The following is a 24422-nucleotide window of genomic DNA, read 5'->3' as shown; positions in this document are numbered from 1 at the left end:
GTACAGGCTGAACCGTATATCCGCCCTTGGCTGGAAATTTAGCACATGCAGGAGCTTCAGTTGACCTTACTATTTTTTCCCTACATTTAGCTGGTGTGTCCTCAATTCTAGGGGCTATCAATTTTATCACCACTATTATTAATATAAACCCACCACTATAAACCAATATCAAACACCATTATTGGTATGATCAGTATTAATCACAGCAGTATTACTTCTATTATCCTTACCTGTACTAGCAGCCGGAATCACTATACTGCTAATTGACCGAAACTTAAACACAACCTTTTTTGACCCTGCACGAGGGGGAGATCCCATCTTATATCAACACCTGTTTTGATTCTTTGGACACCCTGAAGTATATATTTTAATCCTGCTCGGATTTGGAATGATTTCACACATTGTAACCTATTACTCAGGAAAAAAAGAGCCTTTCAGGTACATGGGTATGGTATGAGCTATAATGTCAATTGGATACTTAGGGTTCATTGTATGAGCCCACCACATATTCACAGTGGGTATAGATGTTGACACACGAGCATAGTTTACATCAGCCACTATAATCATCGCTGTCCCAACAGGAGAGAAAGTGTTTAGTTGACTGGCAACACTCCATGGAGGTAACATTAAATGGTCCCCAGCCATGATGTGAGCCCTGGGTTTCATCTTCCTTTTCACAGTCGGTGGGCCAACAGGTATTGTCCTAGCTAACTCATCATTAGATATTGTCTTTCATGATACTTACTATGTAGTCGCATATTTTCACTATGTACTTTCAATGGGGGCTGTTTTCGCTATCACAGGAGGGTTTCTGCACTGATTCTCACTATTCTTAGGATATACATTCAACTCAACATGAGCAGAAATTCACTTTGTAATCATATTTGTGAGTGTCAACATAACTTTCTTCCCACAACATTTTTTAGGTCTATCTGGCTTACCTCGACGATACTCCGACTACCCAGATGCCTATACCACATGAAACATTATCTCATCAATAGGCTCATTCATCTTATTAACAGCTGTCATGGTGATAATTTTCATTATCTGAGAGGAATTCGTATCCAAACGAGAAGTCCTAGCAGTAGAACTTACTACTACAAACTTAGAGTGGTTAAATGGATGTCCTCCACCATATCATACATTTGAGGAGCCAACTTAACGTCAGTCTAAAATAGTCAAGAAAGGAAGGAGTCAAACCCTCTTTTATCGGTTTCAAGCCAACATCATAACCACTATGTCTTTCTCCATAATTGAGATATTAGTAAAATTTTATGTAACTTTGTCAAAGTTAAGTCACAGGTGGAAATTCTGTATATCTCTATGGCATATCCTTTCCAACTAGGGTTTCAAGACGCAACATCACCCATCATGGAAGAATTACTACACTTTCACAACCACACACTAATAATTGTCTTCTTAATTAGCTCTCTGGGTCTTTGTATCATCTCACTAGTGCTAACAGCTAAGCTAACATATACCAGCACAATAGATGCACAAGAAGTAGAAACCATCTGAACCATCTTACCGGCCATTATCTTGATTTTAATTGCCCTGCCATCGTTGCGAATCCTGTACGTGATAGATGAGATCAACAACCCGTCTCTTACTGTAAAAACTATAGGCCACGGATGATACTGAAGTTATGAGTACACTGACTACAGAGACTTAAATTTTGACTCCTATATAATCCCAGCATCAGATTTAAAACGAGGGGAGTTACAACTGCTAGAAGTAGATAACCCAGTAGTGTTGCCCATAGAAATAACAATCCGAATACTGATCTCCTCTGAAGATGTATTACACTCATGAGCCGTACCTTCCCTAGGCCTGAAAACAGACACAATCCCAGGGCGCCTAAATCAAACAACCCTAATATCAATACGACCAGGTTTGTATTACGGACAGTGTTCAGAGATTTGTGTATCAAACCTTAGCTTCATGCCAATTGTCCTTGAATTAGTACCCTTAAAATACTTCGAAAAATGATCTGCATCAATATTCTAAACTCATTAAGAAGCTAGGTAGCGTTAACCTTTTAAGTTAAAGACCGAGAGCTGAGACTCTCCTTAATGGCATGCCACAATTAGATACATCAACATGATTCCTTACCATCTCATCTATGTTTCTAACACTGTTTATTATATTTCAACTAAAAGTCACGAAGTACACTTATTACCCCAACCCAGAATCAACACGCACCAAAGTGTAAAAACAGTCTACCCCTTGAGAAACAAAATGAATGAAAATCTATTTGCCTCTTTCATAACCCCAACAATAATAGGCCTCCCTGTAGTTATTTTAATTATTATGTTTAAAAGTATTTTATTTCCAACATCAAAATGACTAATAATCACATAATTTCCCTTCAACAATGACTAGTCCAACTTACATCAAAACAAATAATAAGCACCCATAATCACAAGGGACAGGCTTGATCATTAATTCTAATATCACTCATTTTGTTTATTGGGTCAACCAACCTTCTAGGACTACTTCCCCGCTCGTTTACACCCACCACACAACTCTGAGTAAATGTAGGAGTAGCAGTTCCCCTGTGAGCGGGCACCGTGATTACAGGTTTTCATAACAGAACAAAAATATCTCTAGCTCACTTCTTGCCGCAAGGCACACCCTCCCCCCCCATCCCCATACTAGTGATTATCGAAACTGTTAGCCTGTTTATCCAACCAGTAGCACTAGTCGTGCGATTAACAGCCAATATTACAGCAGGACATTTATTAATACATCTAATTGGAGGGACAACTTTAGCACAGCATCAGCACTACCACAGCTTTTATTACATTCATCATTCTTACCCTACTTAACTATCCTCGAATTTGCCGTTGCTATAATTCAAGCCTATGTGTTTACCCTCCTAGTAAGCCTTTATCTGCATGACAATAATAATGACCCACCAGACCCACACATGCCACATAGTAAAGCCCAGTCCTTGACCCCTTACAGGAGCCCTTTCAGCCCTCCTAATAACATCGGGCCTAATCATGTGATTCCACTTCAACTCAATAATACTACTAATATTAGGCCTACTAACTAATACTCTAACAACATATCAGTGGTGGCGAGATGTTATTCGAGAGAGCACTTTCCAAGGCCACCATACACCAATTGTCCAAAAAGGGCTTCGATATGGGATAATCTTATTTATCGTCTCAGAAGTCCTCTTTTTTACCAGCTTCTTTTGAGCCTTCTATTACTCAAGCCTCGCCCCTACTCCTGAATTAGGCGGGTGCTGGCCACCAACAGGCATTTGCCCTCTAAACCCCCTAGAGGTACTGCTTCTCAACACTTCCGTGCTGCTAGCCTCTGGTGTGTCTATTACTTGAGTCCGCCACAGCCTTACGGAAGGAAATCGCAAGCACATACTCCAAGCCCTCTTTATTACAATTGCCCTGGGCGTATATTTTACACTCCTACAAGCCCTCAGAGTATTATGAAGCTCCACTTACAATCTCAGATGGAGTATATGGATCAACTTTCTTCATGGCCACAGGGTTCCATGGACTGCACGTAATCATTGGGTCCACCTTCCTTATTGTCTGTTTTCTGCGCCAATTAAAATTCCACTTCACATCCAACCACCACTTCGGCTTTGAAGCCGCTGCTTGATACTGACATTTTGTAGATGTTATGTGACTATTCCTTTACGTATCCATCTATTGATGAGGCTCATAATTCTTTTAGTATTAATTAGTACAACTGAATTCCAATCAGTTAGTTTTGGTACACTCCGAAAAAGAATAAGAAACTTAATAATAACCCTACTAACAAATACAGCACTGGCCTCGTTGCTCGTACTCATCGCCTTCTGACTCCCTCAGCTAAACACTTAAAACAGAAAATATAAGTCCCTATGAATGTGGATTTGACCCCACAGGATACGCCCACCTGCCCTTTTCTATAAAATTTTTCCTAGTAGCAATCACATTACCCCTCTTTTTTTTTTTTTGGCGGTACACGGGCCTCTCACTGTTGTGGCCTCTCCCTTTGCAGAGAGCAGGCTCAGCGGCCATGGCTCACGGGCCCAGCCGCTCCGCGGCACGTGGGATCCTCCCGAACCAGGGCACGAACCCGTGTCCCCTCCATCTGCAGGCGGATTCTCAACCACTGCGCCACCAGGGAAGCCCACATTCCCCCTCTTTGACCGAGAAATTGCCCTCCTACTGCCCCTCCCTTGGGCAACTCAAACAGATAATCTAAAAACAATACTTACCATAGCTCTACTTCTAATCTCATTATTGGCAATTAGCCCAGCCTATGAATGAACTCAAAAGGGGCTAGAATGAATTGAATATGGTATTTAGTTTAAAATAAAACAAATGATTTCGACTCATTAGATTATGACTAAACTCATAACTACCAAGTGTCTTTAGTGTACATAAATATTATTATGGCTTTCACAATATCCCTTGTAGGGCTGCTAATATATCGATCCCACTTAATGTCCTCACTGTTATGTCTAGAAGGCATAATATTATCACTATTCATCATGGCAACCCTAATAATCCTAAACTCACACTTTACCTTAGCCAGCATAATACCAACCATCCTACTGCTGCTCGCAGCCTGCGAAGCCGATTATCCTTGTTAGGAATAGTATCAAATACATACGGCACCGACTACGTACAAAACCTTAACCTCCTCCAATGCTACAATTTATTATCCCTACGATTATACTATACAATGGGTGATCCTTAGGATAAGCTGGTATGACAATAAATACCTTAAAACCAGTTGATCCAGAAATTTAGCCTCCAGGAATTATCCTAAGGAAATAACCATGACTGTGCACAAAGATCTGAATGTTATTTATAAAAGCAAAAACAAACACACAAACAAAACCACAGAAATAGTGTAAATGTCCAGCATTAGGAAATTAAGTCAATGGTTTTAAAGCAGTACTTGTTTGAGTACAGGGCTCCATAGAAGTGTGTTGACAATCACCTCAGAAAAACCCTGGCCCTTCATCACCATTTCAGAGTATTTTCACTTTTATTTCTTGTACATATTAAGGTTACATGTGAGATTTTCTTTAGAAAAAAATGATTCTGTGCATAAAAAAATTTGAAAACCACTGGATTCAATACATTACAGTAATTGATATAACAATAGATATGGAAACAGGTATGTTAACAGATCAGGTTATCTTTGGGTAGTGATTATAGGTCATTCTTTTTCTTAGTTGGGTTTGTCTCTATTTTCCACATTGCCTACAGATAACGTGTAATTATTTCTGTAGCCAGACCCCAAAAAAATGGTTTTTGAAAAAAAGAATTAGTTGACAGCAATAAATATTCCACAAGCCATTAAAATTTCCCAGGTTACCATTTTTGGCATTCAAATCATAGGTTTTATAAACCCACTACCATTATGAAATTTTTCCCATGAAATATCATAGGCTGTAGAGAACATTGAAGATATAGTCCAACCTCCTCATTTTATATTTGAAGAAACTGTGATCCAAAATGTTTTAGTATATTGAAGCTAGGGCTGGGAGCCTGTGGTCTTCTGAGATTCCATGTGCTTTTTCTGCTGTTCACCTAATTTGTAGAATGGATAGTTATAATTTTCATTTCTCTCATTTTTGTGTACCTAGTCTGAGCATCTGTCATTGTGTTATTGCTTACTTTTTCCTATGAGTGAAAATTTGAAGTACCAGTGGTCAGAATTTCTCTATTTGGAGAAATTGGCACAAACTAGAAGACATTAAAATGGGTCCTAAAACTGTCATATGACTCATTGTTCTGATTTATACAATTAGAGTTTTATAATCTACTTTATTCCACTAACTCATTAAATGTGTATGCTCACTTAGATTTATAATTTAGAGTTGGATTAAATTGACCTCAAATAATTCTTACAGTTCACCTTCACTCTTGGCATCTAAAAGGTAGACATTAGATACATGTTCCATCTGCCCCGCCTTCCTTCTCAGACATGAATGTACTTGGAAATCACTCTGACTTAGTTGTGTTTCAGGATCTTAACTCAGCTCTGAGTTATCTTGCTATGATCACATTGACACCCCCCAAAATGTTATGGCTTTATGTAATATTTTTTACATATATGTATATACGTCGGTACTTTCCCGTTCTTTTTTTTTTTTTATGACTCCGTGTGTTTGGGACTTCGTTTCTAGGGCTGCTGGAGACAATAGTGACACCTCCCATTGAGAGGTGTGTTTGCCAATTTAGTCATTTTCCAAATCAAACCAGGTCCCTCTGGGAGCCCTTTGTGATTCTTTTATTTATTATTTATTTATTTATTTATTTATTTTAACATCTTTATTAGAGTATAATTGCTTTACAATGGTATGTTAGTTTCTGCTTTATAACAAAGTGAATCAGTTATACATATACATATGTTCCCATATCTCTTCCCTCTTGTATCTCCCTCCCTCCCACCCTCCCTATCCCACCCCTCTAGGTGGTCACAAAGCACCGAGCTGATCTCCCTGTGGTATGCAGCTGTTTCCCACTAGCTATCTGTTTTACATTTGGTAGTGTATATATGTCCATGCCACTCTCTCACTTTGTCACAGCTTACCCTTCCCCCTCCCCATATCCTCAAGTCCCTTCTCTAGTAGGTCTGTGTCTTTATTCCCATCTTACCCCTAGGTTCTTCATGACCTTTTTTTTTTTTTCTTAGACTCCATATATGTGTTAGCATACAGTATTTCTTTTTCTCTTTCTGACTTACTTCACTCTGTATGACGCACACTAGGTCCATCCACCTCACTACAAATAACTCAATTTCATTTCTTTTTATGGCTGAGTAATATTCCATTGTATATATGTGCCACATCTTCTTTATCCATTGATCTGTTGATGGACACTTAGGTTGCTTCCATTGTCCTGGCTATTGTAAATAGAGCTGCAATGAACATTTTGGTACATGACTCTTTTTGAATTCTGGTTTTCTCAGGGTATATGCCCAGTAGTGAGATTGCTGGGTCATATGGTAGTTCTGTTTTTAGTTTTTTAAGGAACCTCCATACTGTTCTCCATAGTGGCTGTATCAATTTACATTTCCACCAACAGTGCAAGAGTGTTCCCTTTTCTCCACACCCTCTCCAGCATTTATTGTTTCTAGATTTTTTGATGATGGCCATTCTGACCGGTGTGAGATGATATCTCATTGTAGTTTTGATTTGCACTTCTCTAATGATTAATGATGTTGAGCCCATGGTTCTTTTTTGTTTTAATATTAAGCAGTGAAAATTAGGTAGCCCTTTGAACTTGGAGATGCTGAAGAAATAGTGTGAAGTAATGTGTTTCAAATAAAGGAAATTGGAAAGGTTGAAAAACATATCACTCCCCCAAAACCTTCTCTGAACCCCCAGCTCCCTCCTCCCCACTAAAAGTGAGTAATTCATAATGAAAAGCAAACAGAACAAATACATGGCAGTTTTCAGTTTAGGTGAAGGTGATATTGTTTGTTATTGAAAAAAACTAGAAATGAGGGGGACTTTGTAGTGCATTCTTTTTTAACTATTTCCCCCAAGAATCTTAATGTCTGAATTTGCTTAAAATGCAGACCTTCCAGGCTTATATCTTATAAAGAGTATTTTGCTAAAAAGAGTTGAAACTTAAACTGAAATAATTTACACAGTTGTTTTTACTAAAATAGTAGATTTGGGATAAATTTTAAAATATTTTTAAATGTCATAGTTTTGCAAATCTGTTTTCTGATTTAGTTATTCTGTTTTAATACATTAGGGCTGCTGTTCATTTACTCTAGGAATCAAGCACAGAAGCTCACAGAATTAAAAATTGAATCAAATTTGTAAACAGTTTAATAACTTGAGCTTACATGCAAATTTATTTTCTCATGATTAAACCTTTGATGTAATGCTTCCAATGGAGCATTCAAAGCTAGGAATGCTATGCCACTAGCTAAATGTTTCAGTATTGTGGCACTTCTTGGTTAAAATTTTGAGTTAAATACCTATAGTGTATAGTTTTAGAATAGTAGCACTACCTGATTTTATTTTCCAGATAATATTTAAGAAATCACATTTTATTTATATATAAAACTGTACAGCTTTTAAAGCACACACACATATTACTTCATTTCGTTTTTACACAAAACCTGTAAGAGAGGGAGATGGAAGATTATTCAGAAATGAGGATAGTGAAGTTAGTAACATACCCAAAATTTCATGGTTGTGCACAGGTTCTTAGAACCTGCTGTGTGTCCACCATTGTTTCCACTAATCTTTTAGCCTCCATAAACGAATATGTGTACCCTAGAATTTCTTACAACTTAATAAAAGCAAGTTGCAAGATTGTACATACCTTATAATGGCAATTGGTAAAAAACAGAACAGAAAATAGCAAGTATTTTCTATTGATGAATAAAGGTTTTGAAAGGTTACATATACACTGTTAATAATGGCTACCTCTGATGCAGATGGGGGTTGGAATTGGGGGCAGGGGTGAGTATCTAAAAGGAGATTTTAGCCTTATCTAAAGTACAGTCTAAGTACATTCGTGTATGACTTGTAGAATTTAAAATAATTTTTAAAAACTGTAAAGAATGTAGAGTTGGATTCTGGGAGTTATTGGACTATACCAGAAAAGAGAAGGGATATATTGAGAGGTAAGTGGGGGAGTTACTACGTTTTGTAAATAAAAACAGGTCATCAAGCTCTCTTTGGAATCTCTGTGTAAAACAAAGGAATGGAAAGTAACTATCTTTTCAGAATCATTCTGATTTGTTCATAGTTTTGGGAAATACTCTACAAAGAGAAACTGGCTGTGGTGCTATATTGTGCAACAAATTAATATCAATCAAAGTGAGGGGGGATGTTTGTTTCATCACAAGAGCTTTGGTAAATTGAAAGTAATAAATCCCACTGAGAACCATGAGTATGTTCTTGTAATTCTGCACTGTATAACTTTTTCTGGTCCTGTGGGTAATTCCTTTGGGCTTTATTCAGAGGGGCGGAGGCATGGACTGTGGTTACCTCCACTTCTCTCCACCCTCCTGGGATGTAGCGTCTGATTTACAAGAACTTAAAAACATGACTTTTCACAGGAGCTCGCTATTACCTTTTTCAAAGTTTGCTTGAATCAGAAGTGGGATTCATGTAAAAATATCCCCTGACCTTGTCATGGGTTCCTTTAGAAAAGGCAGCAGATCCAGCCCTTAATGCTTGGTTAGTAAGAGAATATCCATAGCTGGGTGAGGTTCTAGAATAATTTAGCACGCACCACACATCTCTGACTGAAACTTAAATGTGACTCTTGGGACCAATGGACTATGACTTGGTCTGTCTGTGTGAATTTCAGTATCCTTTCTCCACTAATCAACTTCATGCCTAAAATCTCTAAAAGAAGCTCCCTGTTACAGTTCTTCTTTGACCTTTCTGACTCACACATTCGCTTTTCTGTCTGACAGCATGTCACCTCTATTCCACGCCCAAAGCAGCCAACTGTGGTCTTCACCCTCACTTAGTGGCTCTCTGAAGTGATTCTCCAAGATCTGCTCTTTATAATACAGGCAACCCTCTACATTTATTTGTGATAACAGTAATAATGATAGCAATAATAACAGCAGCCATAATTTATTTAGCACCTACTGTGTTTTCACCATTCACTACATAGATTCTCTCTAGTCTTTACAACAGTCTTGCAAGGTAGGTCTTGTTATCCTCATTCAACTCATGAAGAAACTGAGGTACAGGGAGCTTTCCCAAGCGAACTTTCCCAAGGATATGGCAAAGTAAGGATATAGATCCATGTCTAAATAGTATACTCCAAAATAAGCTTGCCTAATAGCAGATCTCACTCTATAGTGGTAACTATGAGGTTCCAATGAACACATATTGCTATCAAAATCAGTTTTTTGCCACGTATCAGTTTCTTGTTAATTTTGATGTTTGCTATAAATTAAACAGATATGAGTTAAACTGTTGAAAGATAGTTGCTATTACCTTTTCCTGGCATTTTCTGCTTCAAAGACTATATTAAATGCTATTTTCAGATACTTATACTAATCTGATTATCTGCTAGTCACATTCCTATCCTAGAAATTGTTCAAAAGAATTGCGTACCACTGACCTCTGTTCTTCAGTAACTACAACAAAGTCAACACATAGTCAGTCACTGGTTTGGAAAGGTGGAATGAATTCTATTCATTCAAAATCATTTCTTGGTTAAATAGCAGTTAAGAACCCAGGCTTTAGAATCATGAGCTCCCAGCTTTTTTGACCTCAGGCAAATTACTTCATATCACTAAACTTTTTTCTTCTCTATTAAAGGTCATATTAAGAGGTCATAGCTTATAGTTTTTTGTTTGTTTCTTTCCTCTTGTTTTGATGTTGAATGAGATAATCCATGTAAAACACATAGCGTAGTGTATATCTTATGATAATAAATGTTTCTCTTTATTATTATGTAATTTTTATTTGAAAATAATTGTTTAACATTTGTAGCTATGTAGCATAACGACTTAACACATACTGTAAAAATTTGTTGATTTAGATCATAAAACATTGCAAGGTTTTGGTGAAAGTTTTTATTATTCTTAGCTAGACTGCAAATACATACTAATGTGTAGTATATGTCTTGGAGCCCTTATAAGAAGGCTTCCTTAAAAATTTCTTAATTGGTAGTAAAGATGGAATTATGAACAGAATTCGTTGTTTGGGACTTTTATCATGTGAAAACGTATTTTCCCATTGCTGCTTAGATCAGATGAAAATAAAAAGTTATTGAACATCATTATTCCAGGAACATGAGCCATCTTCTTGGTCCTAAATGTCAAAGACCTAAGCATTGCATCAGTGTCACTGGGAAGCTTAAGGCAGAAATGAACAAATTGAAAATTTTGTGTCAGTCAAGCTTCTCCAGAGGAACAGAACCAACTGGAGAGGGTGTGCGTGTGTGTGTGTGTGTGTGTGTATGTACACATATACATACACATATACACTTTCATTCATACATATATACACACATATGTATATGTATATATATGTATATATATGAATTGTGTGTGTATATACATAATATATGTATGTATACACACACAGTTCTAGTCAACACATTCTTAGATAGGCAATTGGAGATGAAAGGCATACATACTAGATCTGTCAGTGGATTTGGTATTTGGTCCATTCATAAGGTTTCAGGGACAATATGAGGAAGAAAAAGAAAAATCTTCAGTGCAAAATTATTGGCAGAAGCTTATCCATCTGACAAGGAAATCTGTTTTCAAACAATGTACAACTCAACATCCCAGGGTAACAGGGAGAAGATAGCACAGCTCTCTAGACCTTATTCTGCAAAAGTTAATCCAAAGGGTTGTAAAATAAAGGTGAGTTAAATTTTATTAATGTTGATGTTTGATTATTTCAGCCTGACAACTTACAACACCATTTTATAATGCAAATAGTTTTCTTTGCTAATCTTATAGATGATTCAGGATGGAAGTGCAGGCAGGTATCTAGAATCTAATCATAAAATCCTTGTGATATATCTCATCCATAAATTACGCAAAAGACTGTGGATTGCTGTCAGTGTTTTCACCATCTGTACTATGTTCAGTTTTCCCCCAAATGTCTAATTTTCTTATTTGGACATATTTTAAATTAATGAATAAATTCAGTATTATATAAAATATTTACAGTTTACAAGGTACTTCCATATACATTGTCTAATGTAATAATTTTTATTCATCTTTTCACGAAACAGCTTTTGGTTTAATTGATTTTCTCTATTGCTATTTTGTTTCCAATTTTATTGTTTTTTGCTCTAATATTTACTGTTTCTTTCTTCTGGTTGTTTTAAGCTTAAGTTAGTCTTCTGTCTCCTCAAATGGAAGCTTAGATTATTGATTTTAGATATTTCTTCTTTTCAAATATATGCATTCAAAGCTATAAATTTCCCTCTAAGTACTGCTTTTCATCCGTCCCACAAATTTTAATAAGTTGTATTTTCCTTTTCATTTACTTCAGAGTTTTAAAATTTCTCTTGAGATTTTTTATTTGACCTATGTGTTTAGAAGTATGTTGTTTGGAAGTAATTAGAAATATGTTGTTTAACCTCCAAATACTTTGGAATTTTCCAGCTGTAATGTTTCTGTTACTGGTTTCCAGTTTATTTCCATTATGGTTTAAGAACATACTTTGTATGATTTCTGTTCTTTTAAATGTGTTAGGCTATGTTTTATAGCCCAGTGGATGGTCTATCTTTGTGAATATTACTTGTGAGCTTGAGAAGAGTGTGTATCCTGCTGTTGGATGACGGATTCTATAAATGTCATTTAAATCAAGGTGATTGATAGTGCTATTCAGGCCCACTGTATCCTTACTGATTTTCTGCCTGCTTGATCTGTCAATTACTCAAATAAGGGTATTGAATCTCCAACTCTAATAGTGGATTTGTCTTTTACACCTTTCAGGTCTATCAGTTTTGCTTCTTGTATTTTGACCCTGTTATTAGCTGCATACACACTTAGGATTATTACGTTTTGTTATCTATTATATCTTTTTGATGGTTTTCTGAGAAAAGCATTATTTCTCTGATTTTGAAGGATAATTTCACTAGATATAGACTTTTAGGTTTTTGGGCTTTTTCTTCAACACTTTAAATATTTCATTCCACTTTCTTTTTGTTTGCATGGTTTCTGATGAGAAGTCCACTGTAATTCTTTACTTGTTCCTCTCTAGGTAAGATATCTTACCTGCTTTTGCCTCTTTCAAGATTTTTTCTTTGTCTTTAGTTTTCTGCAATTTGAATATGATATGCCTAGATGTATGTTTTTTGTTTTATTTTTTTTTTCTGGTGTTTGTCTAGTTTGGTATTTCCTGACCTTCCTGGATATGTGGCTTGTTTTCTGTCTTTAATTTTGAAAAATTCTCAGACGTTAGTACTTCAGATATTTCTTCTACTCTGCTTCCTCTATATGTTATACTTTTTGAAATTGTCCCATAGTTCTTGGATATCCTGTCATTTTTCATTCTTTTAATGTTTCGTATTTCGGTTTTGGTACTTTCTGCTTACCTGTTTTCAAGCTCACTGATTTTTTTTTCCCTTGGCTGTGTGCAGTCTGTTGATGAGCCCATCAAATATATTCTTCATTTCTATTATAGTGCTTTTGATTTCTAGCATTTCATTTTGATTTTTTTCTTAGAGTCTTCATCTCTCTGCTTACATTGTTCATCTGTTCTTGCAAATTGTCTACTTTTTCCATTAGCACCCTTAACATGTTCGTTGTAATTATTTTAAATTCTCTGTGTGATGATTCCAACATCCATTCCGTGTCTCAGTCAGGTTCTGATGCTTGCTTTTACTCTTAACACTGTTTTCTTTTCCTTGCTGTCTATCATGCCATGTAATTTTTTGTTGAAAGCTGAACATGTATTGAGTAATAGGAGCTGAAGAGGACTTTAATGTGAGGATTTATGTTACTGTGCTAGGAGTTGTGCAGTATCTAATGTTTATTGTCAGAAGCTTCAGATTCCCCCGGTGCCCTTGTTTTTGTCTCTCCTCTTATCTTTGGACTTCCCTGAATACTTCTCCTCAAAGAGAGTCTGCATCTTCCAGCTCTTTCGACTCTAATCAACTGTGTTTTACTGAAACCCTATTGGTGTGATGGTATGGTGTAGGAGAAAGGCATTCTACCTTTTTATGATTAAATATCAGTCTTTCAGCAGGCCTGTGTCTTGGGGCTGTGAGTTTCACAAGTGTTTATCTGGTGTTATAGCTCTTTTTTCCCCTCTCCTCTTAAGTGAAATAAGAAAGGGAGGGAGGCTGGAGCATGAGAAATATCCTTACCCCATGTGGGAAGAAACTCAGATCAGGTCTTTTTCCCTGGAGAGTAGGCCTTTGCTACAGAGAGTCTCTGGGTGTATTTCACAAAGATGACTCATTCCCTCCCCCCTGCTAGAATCAGGAGAGGATCTTTACTATGAGAACCTGGTGGGATTCCTGGAGGCAAAATCCAGGAAAGGGTGGGGATTCCCCAAAACTGTGCCCCCCCCCGCCCCCCCCACCCCCACCCCCGGAGGAGTTTCTTAATCTCCAGCTAGTCTACATTCAGCCTCCAGCAATGCATTGCCATTTAACCAGTTTATGGCTCCTGGGTCCTCAACTCCAGGGAAACAGATCTCAGCCTTGATAATCTGGATTAACCTCTCTCTCCAGATTTTGAGGTGGTGGTTTGCTCTCCAATCTCAATTATCTGATTGGTCCAACAAACTGATTTTCAGTTTGTTCAGCTTTATTTGTAAGGATAGGAGTGATGACTTCCAAGCTTGTTACATATCAGAAATGAAACTGGACATCTCCCTTATGTAATACATTAAATTTACTTAATCCAAAACAGAGAACTGAAATATTGTTGACTAAATTCAGCTTTAACAATTGAGAAATTATAAAAATGTGGTTATGTATACATTATATAAGAATGATATATAAAGTGGATACTTTTATTAATTCTGTTTAAGAAAGTCAAAACTTAAATGTCTATCTGTATTTCATTCATTTTATAAATACTTATTGCATGATAACTACATTACAAGTACTCTGATTATATTCTGTACCATATGATTTATAAGGATTCTCTGCTAAAAATAAATCTTCATTACTTGGACACTTAAAAAGCACATTATTAAGGCTCAAGCTAGCAGTTTCTTTACTGAAAAATAGTTGGGAAGAATCTGTTTCACCTTATTATTTGCATAAAAGGAAATTTTTCATTATTTGTGACTTCTTGTTTAAGAGCTCATGTAGTAATTTAGAGAGCTCAGGGATTTTCTAAATTAATACAAAGAAGTCTAAGTTCTCTACAGTTTTCTTTTCTCTAATCTAAATAAATTGAATTTTTATCCTTTTGTCAATAGTCACTATTCAGAGGTTTGTAGAATGCTACAAAATTACCACCCCTTGTGAATATTTGCCGGTAAAGATGTGCTTTTCTTTGGGCATGATAATAACAGTATCACTTTTTTGGGGGGGGGCTGTGTTGGGTCTTAGCTGCAGCACCTGTGATCTTTGATGCGGCACGCGGGATCTTTTGTTGCGGCTCCCGGGCTCTTCGTTGCGATGTGCAGGTTACTTTCTAGTTGTGGCATGCGGTTTTTCTCTCTGTAGTTGTGGCACGTAGGCTCCAGAGTGCACGGGCTCTGTAGTTTGCGGTACGCAGGCTCTCCTGTTGTGGCATGCAAGCTCAGCAGTTGTGGCATGCGGGCCTAGCTGCCCCGCAGCATGTGGGATCCTAGTTCCCCAACCAGGGATCGAACCCACGTCCCCTGCACTGGAAGGAGGATTCTTTACCACTGGACCACCAGGGAAGTCCCAATAATAGTATCACTTTTGAAGGAGAAATGTACACTCACAAAAATCATTACTTTCTCATGTTTCAGCTTAGGTAGGTTATGCATGTGTTGTCAAGACTTCAAAATCAGCAGATGAATATGAATAAATTTAGAAAGGAAATAAAATAAACATTGTTGGTAACTTTTAATATTTAGATATGTAAGTACATAGAATACAAGCACAAAATGTATTACTATATCTTATTTTTCTGCAATGTGTGAAGATTTTCAAAAGCAAAACAAAACAAAAATGTGGGAGGCACTCTGGTGAATTGGAAAGCCTAGGGGACAAAGAGTTGAAAGATTTGGGTTTTAAGCTCTGGTTAGGCCATGTGTTTGTGTGACTTTGAGTTCATTTATCACCTCTCCTTCCTTTTAAAATTTCATACATAAGTGAGACTTTTGGATCAGGTCATCAGTAAGAGTAGTTTCAGCTCATAAATTATATAATTCTACGTCACAGTTCACACTAGGATTATGCAATTATACAATTTATAAAATATGTATAAAAAAAGTTTTGGGGCTTCCCTGGTGGCGCAGTGGTTGAGAGTCCGCCTGCCGATGCAGGGGACACAGGTTCGTGCCCCAGTCCGGGAAGATCCCACGTGCTGCGGAGCGGCTAGGCCCATGAGCCACGGCTGCTGAGCCTGTGTGTCCGGAGCCTGTGCTCCTCAACGGGAGAGGCCACAACAGTGAGAGGCCCGCGTACCGCAAAAAAAAAAAAAAAAAAGTTTTGTCATTTTCCTATAAAATGTGCCTGAATTTTCTTTCTCTATTTCTTTCTTTCTCTATTTTCTGTTTCTTTCTCTGTTTTTTTCTTTTGTGTTGGGAAGGGTAGAAGAAGAACATTGAGAAATTTAAATACTTTTCCCAAAGAATAATAGCAGTGCTTTCCTTGGATAAAAATTTGTTACTGGACTTACACGTAACAAGGTGGATAGATGCTTATGTAGCATAGTTGTTGAATCAGCAGAATAGAACATCTTCCCTCTGACTTAATCCACCTTCAAACTTCATTTACTGTTTATGGTTTATTCCTTTAGGTTAAGACAGATAGCCCTATGCTTTTAAAATTTCTGTACACCAAAAAAAAAAAAAAGAAATTTCTGTACACCTGATTATTACCAACTTTATCTGCCAAATTATGTGCTCTTCTATGACACCTGATTCAGAGGCACTATGTGTTAAGACTTTTGATTTGGGAGAAAGGGAAGGAGAAAACAACTGGATCCTGGGGCATTGCTCAGAGAGGGTAAATTTTGATAGGTAGATAGATATGAAAGATACATATTTAAAATTTTGTATTTGTATAACTGCGGCATATATATTGTGTGTATGTGTGTGTATTTATATATATTTGAGGTATAAGGCAAGATGTGGGACTTGAGGACATTCTGTGAATAAGACGTAAAGAAAGGTTAAGCGAAACTACCAAAGTTTGTAGGGAAAACTGAATCCCATCATTTCTCATAAAGCAGCATCTCAGAGTTTGTTCCTTGAAATAGTAAAAAAGAACTGTCCGGCAAGTAAGAGGTTCCCTAGCCATCTGCTTTGGGGAAACTTTGCAGGCTATAGCCCTTCCCTGAGATTCACAGTGAACGTTTACGTGTTAGCTTTATTGAATCAACATTTCCCAAATGTGTTTGAATTTAAAACACCTTTTACTGGAGTGTCTCATGGGATTTTGGAAAACACTTGCAGAGAGCACTTTCTGTTTACAATTATTACCAATTCTAGTAAGTATCCTCCAGAATAATTGGGATTGACTAAATGTTTTTCTGCTGAAGAATTCAGAGTGTTTTGTGGTATTCATTAGCCACAAACTTAAGCTCTAGTATCTAATTTGAAGTAAATCTTTAAATATGTATTCGACTTTCCCACTGTTTGCCTTATGGTAATGAAGTGGCATTATTTTATTTCATATAAATGAAATTTTGAATTGTACCATATTTCCAAAATTAATGAAATTATTTATTTTTGTAGATAAAATAATTTATAGCTCTGCAAGTTAAACACAGCAGGACTCTTTCTTTATTCTCATACTTACAGGCTAGTTAACATCCCAGTGAACTTAATGGACCAGCAATTCTTTCTTTCCTCCCCCCCACCTTTTATTTTTTTGGTTTAGTTGTTTGATCAATTGCATATTAATGAAATTATTTTTTCATAAATTCACAATTTCATCAAATGTGTGTCTTTTGTTTGTTTTCTAGACTAGCTGACAAAAAGTATATTTTGGATTTTTCTTAGTTCACTAGAAAAGAGAGGAACTTAAGTCTTTATTTTATTGTAGATTTAGTGACAGGATAAAGTGATCTTTTTAAACTCAGTATGTAGTATATTATAGGAACTGGAATTAGTTCCTATTGTCATAAACAATAGAAATAATAGTGAGATTTATTACTGGCCCATTTCTTGCTCAATGTAATTTTATTTAACAGTTATAATTTAAAATGTAAATAAAGATATGGATCTCCATTTTTGTCATCTGACTAAGCTGTTCTTTCCATGGATACATTCCCACCACACCAGCGACTTTGTCTCTAGTCATGGACCCAGTAGAAGATGTTCTCCACTCCTTATTATTTGTCACCAGTCATATTTGTCTTATATATCACCATAGCTTCTTCCCTCCTCTCCCAAAGAAAATGATGTCCTTTTTCATGACCAAACCTCCACAATCTTATCTCCTAATACTACCCTATGATTTACTTATCAGTTACTGTTCTCAAATCAGACTTACTGAAATTCTGCAAATATTTCTCATCCCTTCACTTTTATGTTTTTGTTTTGCCTAAACTCTCTGCTTGAAAATTCTTATTTCCTACTTCTTTTATAGTCCTAGCCTTTAAAAGTCACCTCTTCTACCAGACTTTCCTGGAAATCCTGAGTACAATCTTTCCTCTTTGAGCTTGTAGGCTATTAAGTACATCATCTAATTTTTAATCCATTTTGCCTGGTATTTATGTATGTGAATTACCTCAATACTATGTTTTTAAGGTGCTTGAATGCTGAGGTAGTGCCCTGGCACCTTCTGTATTCCATGGCACTTAGCAAGATACTTGTACTTTGAGTGTTAGACAAACATGAGATATTTCTTGAATTAATAAATGAGTGAATGAATGTGATTTTACATCAGATTACCTAAGAAAAAGGTTAGAATATACAAGAATTTATAACTACAGAAGCTATTTTGAACAGAGTAGGTTACAAAAGTTTCTTTTAAATTAACACTGTAAAAGCAACCAATGTATAGATATTTTAAAGTTGGTTTCACTTATAAAATTGTAGATATTAATAATGTCATTAGTATCTAACTTTAACTCTTTATATCTCTTTTCCAAAATGGTCAAAGTTGTTTAACTTTTGTCTTTTTCTCTTTTTATCATAAATAGGTATAAATAATACTTTAAACACTCTGTGGACTAAAGAATAAAATATAACAACAACAAAAAAATGACCATGACTATTTACACCATCTGTTGTTAGGCTAGCAGACATACTTGTGCTTAACCAATGGCATGTATATCTACAAAAGTTCCTAACTACAGAGACGAAACTTAGAGATTTTTTTCTACTCAAATAGTATTTTGTGCCAAAGAAATAATCAAAAGATAATGGGAACAACAAAAACAAAGATTCAATATAATTGAATTCAAGGTTTAAATTTTTGGTGTTTTGAACCAAAATAGTTCAAGGAGTAATAAAAATAGCTTCACCAATGGAAATTTATCTTCACTATATTGTGCTATAAAAAGTCATGTACTCCAAGTACTTATGACTATCAGTGAAACTTCTAGTGAACTGGCTAAACAAAAATGTTTTAGGAGCAGTGGACATCCAAGTAACACTTACATTACTTCAAAGAATATGTGTGGCCTATAAAAACCATACCCAGAGATTACCAGTAGCAGCAAATTCTACCTGAATAGCTTTGTAGGAATTAATTGAGAGGACTTCTGGTTGCCTTATTGGATCACAAGAAAACAAACAAACAAACAAAAATAAATAAAATAATAAGAAGAACAATAACAATAAAACTAGCATAATTATGGTTAAAGGACCATGTTTTGAAAATAAAACACACAAAATGGAAAGTCTTGATCTAGGCCTGAATTTTAGGTATGCGTAAATTATTAGTGATTTATTACTAGTTCATCTAAATTTACTTAGCTTTAGTGATCATGCTTTTCTTCCACCTCTTGACATTGTTTTAGAACTTTTAAAGGCATTTTTAGGACATTTAAAGACATTTTTATAGAATAGGAGGGTTTGGGGGAGAACCATTTGGTGCTATGATGAAATCCTTGAATACATTTAGGTAGGTAAATAGAAAAGACGATGAACAAACTGTTCTTCCCTGGAACTCTATAGGATCATTTCTCAAAGTTTCTTATGTTGAACACTAATACCTCAAGAGGTTAATAAATGCTACTAAGTAAGAAAATGAAGAAGGAATTTGCAGAATCTACAAATACAGTAATCAATGGATTGAGTAAAACTAAAAGGATTCCTTTACTTCTCGAAGCTTTCAATATCCTAATGTGCATTGGGGACCCTCAAGAAGAACATATAGTTTGTAGCACTTGCAAAGAATTGTTTGACCTAGGACCACTTTTTCATCAAACGTCATGTATTAGTATGGAACACACTTTTTAATACACTGTGCTATTATTTCAAAGTAAAAAAAACAATGATGTGCCTTACATTAGAATAATGTAAGATTATTATAGAATAATCTACCTTACATTTCTGTAATAAAAAATTGTGCATAAAAAGATGCCATTAGAAAAGATACACACCACTCTGTCATCATAGAGCTTCTATGTTAGGAAAGTAACTTTGTAAAAAGTTGACAAATATAAAAACTAATCGTACATTATGATGTATGCTAAAAACAGGGAGTTGAGATACGTGTTCAGGAAAGACTCGAGGCAGGTAATATTTAAGCTTCATGTAATCTGTTTACATAGGCATGTAATCTGTTTACATAGGAATAGGCTTTTAGAAGTAAGGTATTCCGTGAAGAAAGAAGGGTATATGCAAATGTTCTGAGGTGGATAGAAACTCGGCACGGTTGGGTAGTAACATACACAGGAGTTTAACACACACACACACACACACACACACACACACACACACACACACACACACACACACACACACACACAGAGAGAGGTAGGCAGGCCAGATCATGCAGAGCTTAGAGCCCAAAGTAAGGGAGGTTGGATTTTATTCTTTGTGCTTTGGGAAACTTGCAGGGTTTTAAACAGTGAATTTTGTTATTTGATTTACATTGTGAGATCACTTTTTCTGCTCTATGGTAGATTGATTGAAAGTGGTCCCAAGTGGAACTCTGGAAGACCAGTTAAAAGGCTGCTCTAATCCAGATGAAAGATGAAAGGGGTGATGTATTGTCAGATTCAAGATACAGTTTGATGCTTTGCAGTGGAAGATAAGAGAGAAGTAGCAAATAAACATGACCTTGATCTCCTTTTGCCCCTCTGCTCTTCTTTCCAGATAGCAGCAGCAGTGATACTTAGCATTACTTTTTGCCAAAGTGTAAATTATATAAATTACAAATCTCTCTTGAGATTGACTTTATTCGATGTAACGTTTGGAAGAGTTCCAAAATGATTGGCAGAAACAATGTGTAAAATCGCTTGGAATCACATCTACCTCTTTGCCTGTTCCATCCATCTTATTCTGACACTTTATTTCAACACACCCTTTCATTTTGAATGAATCTCATTTTCTTTTATGACACTCTTGTATAGGACATGCAGATGAAAATTAATTTGGTACTATGAGAAATGAGAACTCTTTTAGCAAGGATATGCCACAATGGCATTCTCTGCAATAGCTGTCCATATCAGCACTATCATTTACACTAGCCAACTGTTATTCCCCCTAAATTTAAATCTTGCTTCCTACCACTTATGGCCTTTGAGTCCATGATAGAAAAAGCAAAAGCAAAACTAAGTTGGGGGGGACCTCTTCCATATAGAATGCTTATGCTACACAGACATATTATTCAGACTAATTTTAACTTCACTTACTCAAATTTAAATTACATATACTTTTATATGTTAGCCAAATTCCAAGTAAATGAAAATTATAAAGAAAATAGAGTTTTCTTTAATATTCGCTTCATTTGTGTTTACAAACTGAATGGCCTCAAAAATCTGTGCATAGAAATATTTTCTCTTGAGCTTTCTAAGATTATTTAGCAAATACATTAATAGGCAAGTATTTTAAGTATCTGTTAATAGCAGGTAACAGAAATATGCAGTGTTTGCTTTGGGGGATTGGCTGTGAAGAAATACCTAACAGTGAGGATTATTAAACTTTAGACGATATTAAAGAGTGAGATCAGAGAATACTTTAAAAATAGACTTACTTAAAAAATAAATCTATATCTGTTATCTATATAATATATGTATATACACACAAATAAAATATACCATAGCTCAGTTGCTTTTCCGTGTAGGTCATAGAGACATTTGCCTTAAAGATTGTGTCTTAAATTCTCTCTTTATAATGAATGAAAAAATTATGTGCTTTAACATTTTCAGTTATTCACCAAAGAATTTTAAAGTAATAGCTATACATTTAGTAGACCTAGTTTCTGTTAGTTCTCTTTGGCACTGAAATTGTAAACAGGAAGATAAATATCTGTGAAGATATGTCCTTTCACACGCTCTTCAAGCCCTCATTATTTCTCATCTGATGTATTATAATTTTTCCTAACATATCACCCTGCTTCTAGTTTTCCCTTTCTCTAAGCCATTCTCCATCTTGCTGCCAAAATGATCTTTCTAAAACATATCTAATCATGCCATTCCTTGTTTAAATTCATTATTTTAAAATCTAAACCATCTCTCATTGCGTGTAGGACCCGTCAGTGCATCATCTCTTTCTGTTTCTGGTTACACAGCTGACGTATACCATTGTTACCCCATTTTGAAGTTAGGAGACTGAAGCTCAGAAAGGCTAAAGAACTTCAGCAATGTCACAAAGCTAATAAGTGACAGAGTTTAGGTCACATGTTATATGGATTCAGTCCTTTGAAGTTTGTTGAAAATTTTCTTAGGCACCATAAATGTTCTATATGTGCTAGAAGAGAATATGTCTGCATTTGTTGGGTGAAGTGTTCTATATATGTTCAGTGGGTCAAACTTGTTAATCTTCTTATTAAAATCTATATCCACATCCATTTTCCTCTGGTTATTCTATGAAAAGAGATGTGTTAAAATCTTTCACTACCATAATAAGCTTGTCTATATCTTATGTAGTTGTTAATCTGAGTCTATGTTATTAGATAAAATAGTTTTATCTTCCTGAAAAATGGAATCTTTAAATTATTGTAAAATCACTCTCATTATTTCTAGTAATGCTGTTTATCTCAATAAAAGATATTAATATAACCACACGAGTTTTCTTTTTGTTAGCATTTACCTGGTATACATGTTTTTCCATCTTTGTTACTTTCTACCTTTAGATATCCTTACGTTTTGGAAATCTCTCTGGTATACTGCATTTAACTGCATTTTTTGTTTGTTTGTTTTTGTTTTGTTTTTTTAATCTCATCTGATAGTTTTTGTCTTTCAACTTTTGTCTTTTTACTGTTTTGGAGTAAATATACTGTTTCTCTTCTTTTAGTGGCTACTCTACAATTCCAACATGTTTTCTTAACTTATGAAAGTGTAGAAGTCAATCACATACCCTTTTGCTCCCATCAGAGAACACAATATTTGGAACACTTGAATTCCTTTAAACTTTAATTCCTTTAAATTCCTTTAATACCCAAATCCCACAAAGTTATATGTTATTTTAATGTATTTGAGGATAGTTAAATTCTGTCTTTTTTTTTTTAAAGACATTCTTATTATTATTTCATCTATATAGCCAGTGCTCATTTAAATTTATCTACAAATTTATAACTGTCACTGTTCTTATTTTCCTTCTTGGATTTAGAACTACTTGCATTTTAGAACTACTATCTGGGATTATTTTCCATTTATCTGAAAGACATTCTTCAGAATTGCCTTTAATGAAACTCTACTAGAGGCAAATTTTCTCAGTTTTTAGCGGGTTGAAAAATGTCTTTGACTTTTGCTCTTATGAAAATTCTACTGGAGCTAGAATTTGGGTTAGCAGTTATTTTCTTTCAACATGCTAAAGATTTAATTTCATGGGAAACTGAACATTTGCTGACAGTCTCACAATCACTCTTTGGGAGGTAATCTGCCTTTTCTCACTGGCTACTTTTAAGATTACCTCTTTGTCTTTGGTGTTCTGAAGTTTCACTCTGGTACATCCAAGTGTGAATTTCTTTTTGGTTATTTTGCTTGTGATTTGTGATTTTTAAGAATGATTGGTCACTTTCATTGGTTCCGAAAATTTCTCAGTCATTATTTCTTCTTCATTATTATCTTTTCTGCCTTATTCTCTCTGTCCCTTTCTTTTGGAACTCAAATTACACTTAGGTAAGGCCATCTTACTCTATTTTCTATGTCTCTTAACCTTTCTTTGACTTCCTATGCTGAATTCTGCATAATTCCTTCTAGTCATGTTTCAGGTTACTAATTCTCTCTTCATATCTGAAAGCCTAATCTCTGTTAAGCCTGACCATTGAATTTTGAATTTCAGGTATTATATTTTTTCTTTCTAGAAATTGTATGTGGTTCTCTTTCAAACATGCTTTATCATTGTTTATAGTTTCCTGTTACTATTCTTAAGAGTATCTTTTATTTCTTGAAATTTAGTAAGCATTGTTATTTTATTGCTGTCTGTTAGTTCTAATATTTGAAATCTTTGCAACCAGTTTCTGTTGTTCTTGTTTCTACTGTTCTTGTTCATAAGTGTTGTTTCTTTATGAGTGAAGTAATTTTTTACTGTGTGATACTCATTTTTCCGTAGAAAATTACTGGTAGGAGTTCTTTGAGACCTAGTATAAAGGTGTTTTCTCTGAAAAATATTTGTCATTGCTTCTGCCACAAAGAGGCACTAATGGTCTTCAACTACTTTAAACTACCTGGTTTGAGGTGTTTTTGTTTGTTTATTTTTCAGTTTTATT

The 24422-nt window shown here is 35.5% G+C and overlaps 1 protein-coding gene and 2 pseudogenes across 5 annotated transcripts in view; all 3 read left to right on the top strand.

Annotated features, from left to right (window-relative positions):
- Positions 1-24422, top strand: part of XRCC4 (X-ray repair cross complementing 4) — a 262034-nt gene that overhangs the window by 192436 nt on the left and 45176 nt on the right. The window lies entirely within an intron of this gene.
- On the top strand, positions 1324-3696 carry LOC117197369 (cytochrome c oxidase subunit 2-like; annotated as a pseudogene).
- Positions 2101-10222, top strand: LOC125964067 (ATP synthase subunit a-like; annotated as a pseudogene).

The sequence above is a fragment of the Orcinus orca genome, chromosome 3 (genome assembly GCF_937001465.1).
Source record: "Orcinus orca chromosome 3, mOrcOrc1.1, whole genome shotgun sequence".
Classification (NCBI taxonomy): Eukaryota; Metazoa; Chordata; class Mammalia; order Artiodactyla; family Delphinidae; genus Orcinus; species Orcinus orca.
The sequence above is the reverse complement of the archived record's forward strand: the minus strand, read 5'-3'. Positions and strand labels throughout refer to the sequence as shown.